The 13,596-nt window shown below is 41.9% G+C and overlaps 1 protein-coding gene across 2 annotated transcripts in view; it reads right to left on the bottom strand.

Moving 5' to 3' along the window:
* vgll4b (vestigial-like family member 4b) overlaps positions 1-13,596 on the bottom strand; it is a 193,842-nt gene that overhangs the window by 16,737 nt on the left and 163,509 nt on the right. The window lies entirely within an intron of this gene.

Genomic DNA, 13,596 nt, shown 5'->3' with positions numbered 1-13,596 from the left:
CCAACCCCTCTAAGACAGACGAAGAAGAAAAAGGTAATTCAATAGGGCAACGGAAAACATTTTTACACTTGTTATTGAACGAGCTCAGGTTGTCCCCTCCCTGTGAGGTTTTTTCTTCTGTTTGGTGCCTGGTGAACAGGACCCAGAAGAACAAGAGGGGATTGTACGAGGAGGAGAAGAAGGAGAACAAGAAGGAGAACAGGGGGAGGGCCATGGAGCACAGCTATGGGCCCCAGGTAGTCACAGCAGCACAGCTATGGGCCCCAGGTAGTCACAGCAGCACAGCTATGGGCCCCAGGTAGTCACAGCAGCACAGCTATTAATACAGAGGGCTTGGCATAGTGGGAGGGAGTCAAACACACCATTCGTTTTTTTCATGCCCTAAAAAAATACAATTAAAAAACACCATTCTTGATACACACAGGAAACTGTTCAATGTGGAAAAACCCAGCAGCGGTGCAGTTCTTGACACAAACCGGTGCGTCTGGCACCTACTACCATGCCCAGTTCAAAGGCACTTAAATCTTTTGGCTTTCCCATTCACTCTCTGAATGGCACACAAACAATCCTTGTCTCAATTGTCTCAAGGCTTAAAAATCCTTCTTTAATCATGTCTCCTCCCCTTCATCTACATTGATTTGAAGGGAATTTAACAAGTGACATCAATAAGGGATCATAGCTTTCACCTGGATTCATTTGGTAAGTCTGTCATGTAAAGAGCAGGTGTTGCTAATCTTTTGTACACAGTGTATGTACACTGAACAAATATATGATGGTTTGGGATGAGTTGGACTGCAGAGTGAAGGAAAAGCAGCCAACAATTGCTCAGCATATGTGGGAACTCCTTCAAGACTGTTGGCAAAACATTCCTCATGAAACTGGTTGAGAGAATTCCAAGAGTCTGCAAAGCTGTCATCAAGGCAAAGGGTGGCAACTTTGAAGAATGTAAAATATATTTTGATTTGTTTAACACTTTTTTTCGGTTACTATATGATTCCATATGTGTTATTTCATAGTGTTGATGTGTTAACTATTACTCTACAATGTAGAAAATAGTACAAATAAAGAAAAACCCTGAAATGAGAAGGTGTGTCCAAACGTTTCACTGGTACAGTATGAACTGTAACTCAGTCAAATCTTTGAAATTGTTGCATTTTCCTAATCTATGTACACACAATACCCCATAATGACAAAGCAAAAACTGGTTTTTAGAAATATTTGCTGTGGTAAATTCAATTGATTGGACATGATTTGGAAAGGCACACACCTGTCTATAAAAGGTCCCACAGTTGACAGTGCATGTCAGAGCAAAAACCAAGCCATGAGGTCGACGGAATTGTCCGTAGAGCTCCGAGACAGGATTGAGTCGAGGCACAGATCTGGGGAAGGGTACCAAAACATTTCTGCAGCACTAAAAGTCATGTTACAGCATGTCGTCATATTACAGGAAGTCGTCACGTTACAGCAAGTCGTCACGTTACAGCAAGTCGTCATGTTACAGCAAGTCCTAGCTGATAACTGACTGTATTTCCTGTGTTATGTCAGTGTCACTATAGTGGTGTGTTTCCCAGTACAAGCCAAGGAGGCAGGCAGTCTGTCTGTCGGTCTGTCGGTCTGTCAGGCAGTCTGTGTCCCAGCCCCGCCTTGTGTAGCAGTCTCCTCCTGGCCACTGCCTTTAGACAAGAGGCCCAGTTAGGGGCTGCCCAGCTCAAATACCCACAGATTAACTTCCACACTCTCTTTTGGGCTCCCGAGTGGCGCAGCGGTCTAAGGCACTGCGTCTCAGTGCTTGAGGCGTCACTACAGACACCCTGGTTCGAACCCAGGCTGTATCACAACCGGCCGTGATTGGGAGTCCCATAAGTTGGGGCACAACGTGGCACAGCGTCGTCCGGGTTTGGCCGGTGTAGGCCATTATCGTAAATAAGAATTTGTTTTTAACTGACTTGCCTAGTTAAATAAAGGTTTCATATAATTAAAACACTCCCATACTGCACCAGGTCAAGGTCATGTTCAACTCTACTTTAAAACCTCTCCTCTGGGACTCCCTGATGTTTCACTATGTTGTCGTAGCCCTGAACTAACTCACCTGAATCACGTAGTCAAGGGTTTGATTAATTAGTTGACAAGTTAAAATCGGGTGTGCTAGCTGTGGAATATTCCCCCCGAGGAGAGGTTGGAAAACTCCCTGCTTTAACACACACCACTTCAGCTATATTTCAGAACAGCACCACAACAATACAAGGGAACGTTAAGATTGGGTAAAAACAAGGGAAAACACCGTTTAAATTGGAAAACAATGAGCCCTATTGATACATGTTACGACAGACCCATTAGCAGACAGCTACATGTGACTAAATTAGGAGGTCTATTCTTCCACAAGGCAACAAAACAACTAGAACACTAGAGTGTTGAGGAAAGCATCTGCAGTCAGTCCACTGTTACCTCTACCACTTCCCCCCAGCCAACACACACGTCTTTATTTCACACCATAACAAATCTGGTCAGCTGAGGGTGGGGTGGAGAGAGAGAGGGAGAGAGAGAGAGGAGGGTGTAGAGAGAGAGGGAGAGAGAGGGAGAGGGGGAGAGTGTAGAGAGAGGGAGAGAGAGGAGGGTGTAAAGAGAGGGAGAGAGAGGAGAGTGTAGAGAGGAGAGTGTAGAGAGAGAGTGTAGAGAGAGAGTGTAGAGAGAGAGAGGAGGGTGTAGAGAGAGAGGTGTAAAGAGAGAGAGAGTAGAGAGAGAGGAGGGTGTAGAGAGAGAGAGAGGTGTAGAGAGAGAGGTGTAAAGAGAGAGAGAGGGAGAGAGAGAGAGTGTAGAGAGAGAGTAGAGAGAGGAGGGTGTAGAGAGAGAGAGAGAGAGAGGGGGGGTTTAGAGAGAGAGTGTAGAGACAGAGGAGGGTGTAGAGAGAGAGAGGGGGGTTTAGAGAGAGAGTGTAGAGAGAGAGAAGGGTGTAGAGAGAGAGAGGGGGGTTTAGAGAGAGAGTGTAGAGAGAGAGAAGGGTGTAGAGAGAGAGAGAGAGAGAGGGGGGTTTAGAGAGAGAGAGAGAGGTAGTATATACATGTGACACTAGCAATGAGAGAATGAACTGCACTGCTTCCTTCCTCTCCCCCGCTCTCTCCTACTTTCTGCAGTTTCCAGGGTATTTCTACCAGTAGTAAACTGGCCTGGTCTACACTCTCAGCCTTCTCCCTCAGTACACCTCCCCAGCATGCTTCCTCTGTCTTTAGGCTAAGTCCCTACAGGCACCCTATTCCCTACAGGCCCCTACGAGTCAACAGCCACCAACTAGCTTCAGTTTGGTGGAGGAGACTTGACTTGCGCTCAAAATAATGCATTCTGTTTGTTCCACCTTATTTGTTCCACCTAGAGGCTCAAATACAGACCATAGCCTGTCCATGAAAATATTTCCAAAAACTGGGGTTTGTTGTTGTCAATGTTTAGCACTACATTAAAATAACCTCCCAGTTTGGATTAATAGAGTTAAGTAGAGTACTGAGAGTAAGTAGAGCAGAGTTAAGTAGAGTACTGAGGGTAAGTAGAGTAGAGTTAAGTAGAGTACTGAGAGTAAGTAGAGCAGAGTTAAGTAGAGTACTGAGAGTAAGTAGAGCAGAGTTAAGTAGAGTACTGAGAGTAAGTAGAGTAGAGTTAAGTAGAGTACTGAGAGTAAGTAGAGTTAAGTAGAGTACTGAGGGTAAGTAGAGCAGAGTTAAGTAGAGTACTGAGAGTAAGTAGAGTAGAGTTAAGTAGAGTACTGAGAGTAAGTAGAGCAGAGTTAAGTAGAGTACTGAGGGTAAGTCGAGCAGAGTTAAGTAGAGTACTGAGAGTAAGTAGAGTTAAGTAGAGTACTGAGACTAAGTAGAGCTAAGTAGAGTACTGAGAGTAAGTAGAGCAGAGTTAAGTAGAGTTAAGTAGAGTACTGAGGGTAAGTAGAGCAGAGTTAAGTAGAGTACTGAGAGTAAGTAGAGCAGAGTTAAGTAGAGTACTGAGAGTAAGTAGAGTAGAGTTAAGTAGAGTACTGAGAGTAAGTAGAGTTAAGTAGAGTACTGAGGGTAAGTAGAGCAGAGTTAAGTAGAGTACTGAGAGTAAGTAGAGCAGAGTTAAGTAGAGTACTGAGAGTAAGTAGAGCAGAGTTAAGTAGAGTACTGAGATTAAGTAGAGCAGAGTTAAGTAGAGTTAAGTAGAGTACTGAGAGTAAGTAGAGTTAAGTAGAGTACTGAGAGTAAGTAGAGTAGAGTTAAGTAGAGTTAAGTAGAGTACTGAGAGTAAGTAGAGCTAAGTAGAGTACTGAGAGTAAGTAGAGTAGAGTTAAGTAGAGTACTGAGAGTACTGAGGGTAAGTAGAGTACTGAGACTAAGTAGAGTTAAGTAGAGTACTGAGACTAAGTAGAGTTAAGTAGAGTACTGAGACTAAGTAGAGCTAAGTAGAGTACTGAGAGTACTGAGTGTAAGTAGAGTACTGAGACTAAGTAGAGCTAAGTAGAGTACTGAGAGTAAGTAGAGTACTGAGAGTAAGTAGAGTATTGAGAGTAAGTAGAGTACTGAGACTAAGTAGAGTTAAGTAGAGTACTGAGACTAAGTAGAGTTAAGTAGAGTACTGAGACTAAGTAGAGCTAAGTAGAGTACTGAGAGTACTGAGTGTAAGTAGAGTACTGAGACTAAGTAGAGCTAAGTAGAGTACTGAGAGTAAGTAGAGTACTGAGAGTAAGTAGAGTATTGAGAGTACTCCCTCCATGTTATTAGTGTTCCCTAGAGAGAGGAGTCTCAACATGTCCTGTCTCGGTTTTCTCCCTGGGCTCTTCAACGTCACCCAGCAAGCTGAAACAGCAGACCACAGAAGAGGAGAAACATCACCTCCCCCTTTCACTCCAACCTTTACAGAAAAGTGGTAGATGTATGTATGTATGTAAATCAACTTCATGTGAAAACATGAAGCTGCATTTGTTTTGATAAAGAGGGTTGTGAATGGGGTGTGGACAGGGAGGGCTGTGGCTGGCTAGGGTATAGGGAAGGCTGGGAGGTTCTGGGGGTGGCTAGAATCCAAACCCAGCATCCTACCAATAGAAAGACTGGCTGGGGCCTCCCAAACTTGGCAAGGTGCTGTCTAGGGGGAGGGAGGGAAAACAGAAGGTCTAATCTGGGCAAGTTGTAGCAGCCTTTTCACTAGAACTGTTCTCTACTAAACCTTTCACTGCTTGGAGACACAAACCTAATGGACCTCACCAGCAATAGTAAGACATTTTCTGAAGTTTATCTTAAATTTAATTTCAGAAAGAGAGAGAGAGAGAAATAAAAATGACTGTACTACAAGACCACGTATACACCCTGCACACCCTTTAAAAAAATAAATAAAAAATAACGCCTTTGACTCAATTTGGCATGAGGGTCTGCTATACAAATGGATGGGAAGCGGTTTTGGGGGTTAAGCATATGACAAAAAGTAAATGTACACAAACAACAAGTGCGCAGATAAAATGAGCAATAAAAACACAGATTTCTATCCTTGGATCTGTGGGGTGAGACACGGATGCAGCTTGAGCACCACCCTCTAACACACACACACACACACACACATATATAAGATCTCACCTCGTGGAGTTGCAATGATCATGAGAACGGTGAGGAATCAGCCCAGAACTACACGGGAGAATCTTGTCAATGATCTCAAGGCAGCTGGGACCATAGTTACCAAGAAAACAATTGGTAACACACTACGCCGTGAAGGGCTGAAATCCTACAGCGCCCGCAAGGTCCCCCTGCTCAAGAAAGCACATATACATGCCCGTCTGAAGTTTGCCAATGAACATCTGAATGATTCAGAGGACAACAGGGTGAAAGTGTTGTGGTCAGATGAGACCAAAATGGAGCTCTTTGGCATCAACTCAACTCGCCGTGTTTGGAGGAGGAGGAATGCTGCCTATGACCCCAAAAACATCATCCCCACCGTCAAACATGGAGGTGGAAACATTATGCTTTGGGGGTGTTTTTCTGCTAAGGGGACAGGACAACTTCACCGCATCAAAGGGACGATGGACGGGGCCATGTAACGTCAATTCTTGGGTGAGAACCTCCTTCCCTCAGCCAGGGCATTGAAAATGGGTCGTGGATGGGTATTCCAGCATGACAATGACCCAAAACACACGGCCAAGGCAACAAAGGAGTGGCTCAAGAAGAAGCACATTAAGGTCCTGGAGTGGCCTAGCCAGTCTCCAGACCTTAATCCCATAGAAAATCTGTGGAGGGAGCTGAAGGTTCGAGTTGCCAAACGTCAGCCTCGAAACCTTAATGACTTGGAGAAGATCTGCAAAGAGGAGTGGGACAAAATCCCTCCTGAGATGTGTCCAAACCTGGTGGCCAACTACAAGAAACGTCTGACCTCTGTGATTGCCAACAAGGGTTTTACCACCAAGTACTAAGTCATGTTTTGCAAAGGGGTCAAATACTTATTTCCCTCATTAAAATGCAAATAATTTATAACATTTCTGACATGCGTTTTTCTGGATATTTTTGTTGTTATTCTGTCTCTCACTGTTCAAATAAACCTACCATTAAAATTATAGACTGATCATTTCTTTGTCAGTGGGCAAACGTACAAAATCAGCAGGGGATCAAATACTTTTTCCCCCTCACTGTACATACATATGTATACACACACACGTATACATACACACATATATATATATACACACACACACACATTATGTATGTATGTATGTATGTATGTATGTATGTATGTATGTATGTATATATATATATATACACACATATACACACACATACATATATATACACACACACACACACACACACACACACACACACACACACACACACACACACACACACACACACACACATGTGTATGTACACACATATTTGACACACTGGAAAGAATCAATAACAGAGCGAACTAGAATGCTATTTGGCCCTAAACAGAGAGTACACAGTGGCAGAATACCTGACCACCGTGACTGACCCAAAATTAAGGAAAGCTTTGACTAGGTACAGACTCAGTGAGCATAGCCTTGCTATTGAGAAAGGCCGCAGAAGGCAGACTTGGCTCTCAAGAGAAGACAGGCTATGTGCACACTGCCCACAAAATGAGGTGGAAACTGAGCTGCACTTCCTAACCTCCTGCCAAATGTATGACCATATTAGAGACACAGATTTCCCCCAAGAATTTGAAAACAAATCAAACATTGATAAACTCCAATATGGCGAAAATAGGCGAAATACCGCAGTGTGTAATCACAACAGCAAGATGTGGCACGTTGCCATGAGAAAAGGGCAACCAGTGGAAGACAAACATTGTAAATACAACCTTTATTTATTTTCCCTTTCATACTTCAACTTCTTGCACATTGTTACAACCGTGTACAAAGCCAATAATGTAACATTTGAAATGTCTATATTATTTTAAAACTGTTCTAATATTTGCTAATGTTTCCTTTGCTTATTTCCCTTTTGTTCAATGTCTATTCCATTTGGTTTGGCAATGTAAACATATGTTTCCCAAAAAAGACCTTTGAATTGAACTCAGAGAGAGAGAGAGAGAGTGAGAGAGAGACAGACATTCGGAGAGAGAGAAAGCGAGAGTTGGGAGATTACTATAGATCACTGCATGTATGGTCAGTCACTAGATAAAGTGAGATGCTGTGTAGTCCTGGATATGACTGTTATTTACTAGACGTTGGCTTATATACAGGGTGTTATTAGTGGTTGTGTGGTGGCAGAACCCACAGGTTTTATTCAGTCATCCATTAATTACAGAATAAAAACCAACCTGCAACACATAAATGATGAAGTAATACGTTCTGGTACAACATTAAAACACACTCCGGTCTACAGCTGCGATTGGGAAAAACACCAAGATATAAAACGACCATTAAGTGACTTCCAAAATCCCAGACTGCAGCTTTAATCAGTGTTTTACTGTAGCAGTTCTAATGTCACCGTCTTTGAGTCAACCCCACGTACTAGCCCATATGTTAATGAGACAGAATACTAACCCATATGTTAATGAGACAGAGTACTAACCCATATGTTAATGAGACAGAATACTAACCCATATGTTAATGAGACAGAGTACTAACCCATATGTTAATGAGACAGAGTACTAACCCATATGTTAATGAGACAGAGTACTAACCCATATGTTAATGAGACAGAATACTAACCCATATGTTAATGAGACAGAGTACTAACCCATATGTTAATGAGACAGAGTACTAACCCATATGTTAATGAGACAGAGTACTAACCCATATGTTAATGAGACAGAGTACTAACCCATATGTTAATGAGACAGAATACTAACCCATATGTTAATGAGACAGAGTACTAACCCATATGTTAATGAGACAGAGTACTAACCCATATGTTAATGAGACAGAGTACTAACCCATATGTTAATGAGACAGAGTACTAACCCATATGTTAATGAGACAGAGTACTAACCCATATGTTAATGAGACAGAGTACTAACCCATATGTTAATGTGACAGAATACTAACCCATATGTTAATGAACAATGCTGAGACAGAGTACAAACTCATATATTAATGAACAATGCTGAGACAGAGTACTAACCCATATGTTAATGTGACAGAGTACTAACCCATATGTTAATGAGACAGAGTACTAACCCATGTTAATGAACAATGCTGAGACAGAGTACTAACCCATATGTTAATGTGACAGAGTACTAACCCATATGTTAATGAGACAGAGTACTAACCCATGTTAATGAACAATGCTGAGACAGAGTACTAACCCATATGTTAATGTGACAGAGTACTAACCCATATGTTAATGTGACAGAATACTAAGCCATATGTTAATGTGACAGAATACTAAGCCATATGTTAATGTGACAGAGTACTAACCCATATGTTAATGAACAATGCTGAGACAGAGTACTAGCCCATATGTTAATGAACAATGCTGAGACAGAGTACTAACCCATATGTTAATGAACAATGCTGAGACAGAGTACTAACCCATATGTTAATGTGACAGAGTACTAACCCATATGTTAATGAACAATGCTGAGACAGAGTACAAACCCATATGTTAATGAACAATGCTGAGACAGAGTACAAACCCATATGTTAATGAACAATGCTGAGACAGAGTACTAGCCCATATGTTAATGTGACTACATTGAGACAGAATACTAACCCATATGTTAATGTGACAGAATACTAACCCATATGTTAATGAACAATGCTGAGACAGAGTACTAACCCATATGTTAATGTGACTACGTTGAGACAGAATACTAACCCATATGTTAATGTGACAGAATACTAATGCATATGTTAATGTGACTATGCTGAGACAGAGTACTAACCCATATGTTAATGTGACTACGTTGAGACAGAATACTAACCCATATGTTAATGTGACAGAATACTAACTCATATGTTAATGTGACAGAATACTAACCCATATGTTAATGTGACTATGCTGAGACAGAATACTAACCCATATGTTAATGTGACAGAATACTAACCCATATGTTAATGTGACTATGCTGAGACAGAATACTAACCCATATGTTAATGTGACTATGCTGAGACAGAATACTAACCCATATGTTAATGTGACTATGCTGAGACAGAATACTAACCCATATGTTAATGTGACTATGTTGAGACAGAATACTAACCCATATGTTAATGTGACTATGTTGAGACAGAATACTGACCCATATGTTAATGTGACTACGCTGAGACAGAATACTAACCCATATGTTAATGTGACTACGTTGAGACAGAATACTGACCCATATGTTAATGTCACTACGCTGAGACAAGAGTACTAACCCATATGTTAATGTGACTATGCTGAGACAGGGTACTAACCCATATGTTAATGTGACTACGTTGAGACAGAATACTAACCCATATGTTAATGTGACAGAATACTAACCCATATGTTAATGTGACTATGCTGAGACAGAATACTTACCCATATGTTAATGTGACAGAATACTAACCCATATGTTAATGTGACTATGCTGAGACAGAATACTAACCCATATGTTAATGTGACTATGTTGAGACAGAATACTAACCCATATGTTAATGTGACAGAATACTAACCCATATGTTAATGTGACTATGTTGAGAAAGAATACTAACCCATATGTTAATGTGACAGAATACTAACCTATATGTTAATGTGACAGAATACTAACCTATATGTTAATGTGACAGAATACTAACCCATATGTTAATGTGACAGAATACTAACCCATATGTTAATGTGACAGAATACTAACCCATATGTTAATGTGACAGAATACTAACCCATATGTTAATGTGACAGAATACTAACCCATATGTTAATGTGACAGAATACTAACCCATATGTTAATGTGACAGAATACTAACCCATATGTTAATGTGACAGAATACTAACCCATATGTTAATGTGACAGAATACTAACCTATATGTTAATGTGACAGAATACTAACCCATATGTTAATGTGACAGAATACTAACCCATATGTTAATGTGACAGAATACTAACCCATATGTTAATGTGACAGAATACTAACCCATATGTTAATGTGACAGAATACTAACCCATATGTTAATGTGACTACGTTGCTTTGTAGTTCTTTAGTTACACTAACTACTTTCCTGACAGTCTGAGAAAACCCCGAAAGTCCACTGGTCTTTATAGTTGTTAAGTTATTCATCACGCCTCTCATAGAACAGCAAAGTGATTCATTTTACAAGTTCCTGTTTGTTCACTCATAGATGACTGTTGAATTGTTACCCTCTCTTGCTGACAGATATAGGGTTGGACTGCACTTCATAAGAGAACAATGTTAGTTAGCTAGAATACTTTATTCAGAGGCAAAGAGAGTGTCTTGTGTGTGAAAATGGCCTAGGGAGCAATAAAACCCCAGAGCTTTTTCTCACAATTGTGTTTCAGTGTCGTTTGTTTGAGAAGAAACCCCACAACTGTTGATGGGCTGGGTTTGGTTTATATTTCTGCTTCAACTCACTGAGTAAGTGGAGCCTCTCTCTCTCTCACTGTGTGTGTGTGACCTTGCAGTCTCACAGGAAACATCTGGGAAGAATCAGGCTGGAGGGAGGGAGGCACAACCACAGGTTCACACACACACACACACACACACACACACACACACACACACACACACACACACACACACACACACACACACACACACACACACACACACACACACACACACACACACACACACACACACACACACACACACACACACACACACACACACACCTATACCCAGGGGGAGTAGAAGAGGGAGAACCACAGGTTATGAACATTGCTCCTGCTATACTGCCAGCGTCATACAAACCACAGGGCTCTGCAGGTCCCAAACCGCTACACTGCATTTAGATGGTCTTCTGGAACCTTCCAATCCCTCTCTGATAAAGAGCTAATGCTGTATATTCAGTTCAACAACAACCCCAGTTGGCCCATCTATATTCAGTTCAACAACAACCCCAGTTGGCCCATCTATATTCAGTTCAACAACAACCCCAGTTGACCCATCTATATTCAGTTCTACAACAACCCCAGTTGACCCATCTATATTCAGTTCTACAACAACCCCAGTTGACCCATCTATATTCAGTTCAACAACAACCCCAGTTGGCCCATCTATATTCAGTTCTACAACAACCCCAGTTGACCCATCTATATTCAGTTCAACAACAACCCCAGTTGGCCCATCTATATTCAGTTCAACAACAACCCCAGTTGGCCCATCTATATTCAGTTCAACAACAACCCCAGTTGACCCATCTATATTCAGTTCTACAACAACCCCAGTTGACCCATCTATATTCAGTTCAACAACAACCCCAGTTGGCCCATCTATATTCAGTTCAACAACAACCCCAGTTGGCCCATCTATATTCAGTTCAACAACAACCCCAGTTGGCCCATCTATATTCAGTTCTACAACAACCCCAGTTGACCCATCTATATTCAGTTCAACAACAACCCCAGTTGGCCCATCTATATTCAGTTCAACAACAACCCCAGTTGACCCATCTATATTCAGTTCTACAACAACCCCAGTTGGCCCATCTATATTCAGTTCAACAACAACCCCAGTTGACCCATCTATATTCAGTTCTACAACAACCCCAGTTGGCCCATCTATATTCAGTTCAACAACAAGCCCAGTTGGCCCATCTATATTCAGTTCAACAACAAGCCCAGTTGGCCCATCTATATTCAGTTCAACAACAACCCCAGTTGGCCCATCTATATTCAGTTCAACAACAACCCCAGTTGACCCATCTATATTCAGTTCTACAACAACCCCAGTTGGCCCATCTATATTCAGTTCAACAACAACCCCAGTTGGCCCATCTATATTCAGTTCAACAACCCCAGTTGGCCCATCTATATTCAGTTCAACAACAACCCCAGTTGGCCCACCTGGGAAAATCCTCTACGTTATCATCATTAACAGCAGACTCGTACATTTTCCAAAGTGAAAACAATGTACTGAGCAAATGTCAAATTGGCTTTTTACCAAATTACCGTACGGCAGACCACACGGTAATTGACAAAAAAACAAAAGGCAAAAAGTATTCTCATGCTTTGTTGATTTCCAAAAAGCTTTTGGCTCAATTTGGCATGAGGATCTGCTATACAAATTGATGGAAAGTGGTGTTGGGGGGGAAACATATATGACATCCCAAGGCCATGTACACAAACAACAAGTGTGCTGTTAAAATTGGCAAAAGACACACACATTTCTTTCCACAGGGCCGTGGGGTGAGACAGGGATGCAGTTTAAGCCCCACCCTCTTCAACATATATATATATATATATCAATGAATTGGCGAGGGCACTAGAACAGTCTGCAGCACCCGGCCTCACCCTACTAGAATCTGAAGTCGCATGTCTACGGTTTGCTGATGATCTGCAGCACCTAGATTTCTGCACAGATTCTGTCAGACCTGGGCCCTGAAATAACATTTCAGTAAAACAGAAATAATGGTTGTTCCAAAAAAGGTCTGATGTTCAGACTCTGCTTGCAGATGTAAGAGAATAAATCCATACTGCCCTGCCCACTTCACTGTTACTCCAAGCAGAGAAAACTGCAGTTCTGAAATACATCAAAAAGCGTGAAGACTTCTGCCTGAAGCCCATACACGCCGCAGCTTACATGTTGGACCCCGAGTATAATGGCAAGAGCATCCTGTCTAGTGCAGATATCAACAAGACCTATGGTGTCATCACTACTGTGTCTCGCCACCTTGGCCTGGATGAGGGCAAGGTTCTTGGCAGTCTGGCGAAGTACACTTCCAAGCAAGGGCTTTGGGATGGAGATGCAATATGGCAGTCTGGCGAAGTACACTTCCAAGCAAAGGCTTTGAGAACATCTCCTCTCTACTGAGAGAACATCTCCTCTCTACTGTCCAGTTGGCTGGGGGAAGCCATGAGAACATCTCCTCTCTACTGTCCAGTTGGCTGGGGGAAGCCATGAGAACATCTCCTCTCTACTGTCCAGTTGGCTGGGGGAAGCCATGAGAACATCTCCTCTCTACTGAGAGAACATCTCTTCTCTACTGTCCA

The sequence above is a fragment of the Salmo salar genome, chromosome 22, assembly GCF_965601325.2.
Source record: "Salmo salar chromosome 22, fSalSal1, whole genome shotgun sequence".
Classification (NCBI taxonomy): domain Eukaryota; kingdom Metazoa; phylum Chordata; class Actinopteri; order Salmoniformes; family Salmonidae; genus Salmo; species Salmo salar.
The sequence above is the reverse complement of the archived record's forward strand: the minus strand, read 5'-3'. Positions and strand labels throughout refer to the sequence as shown.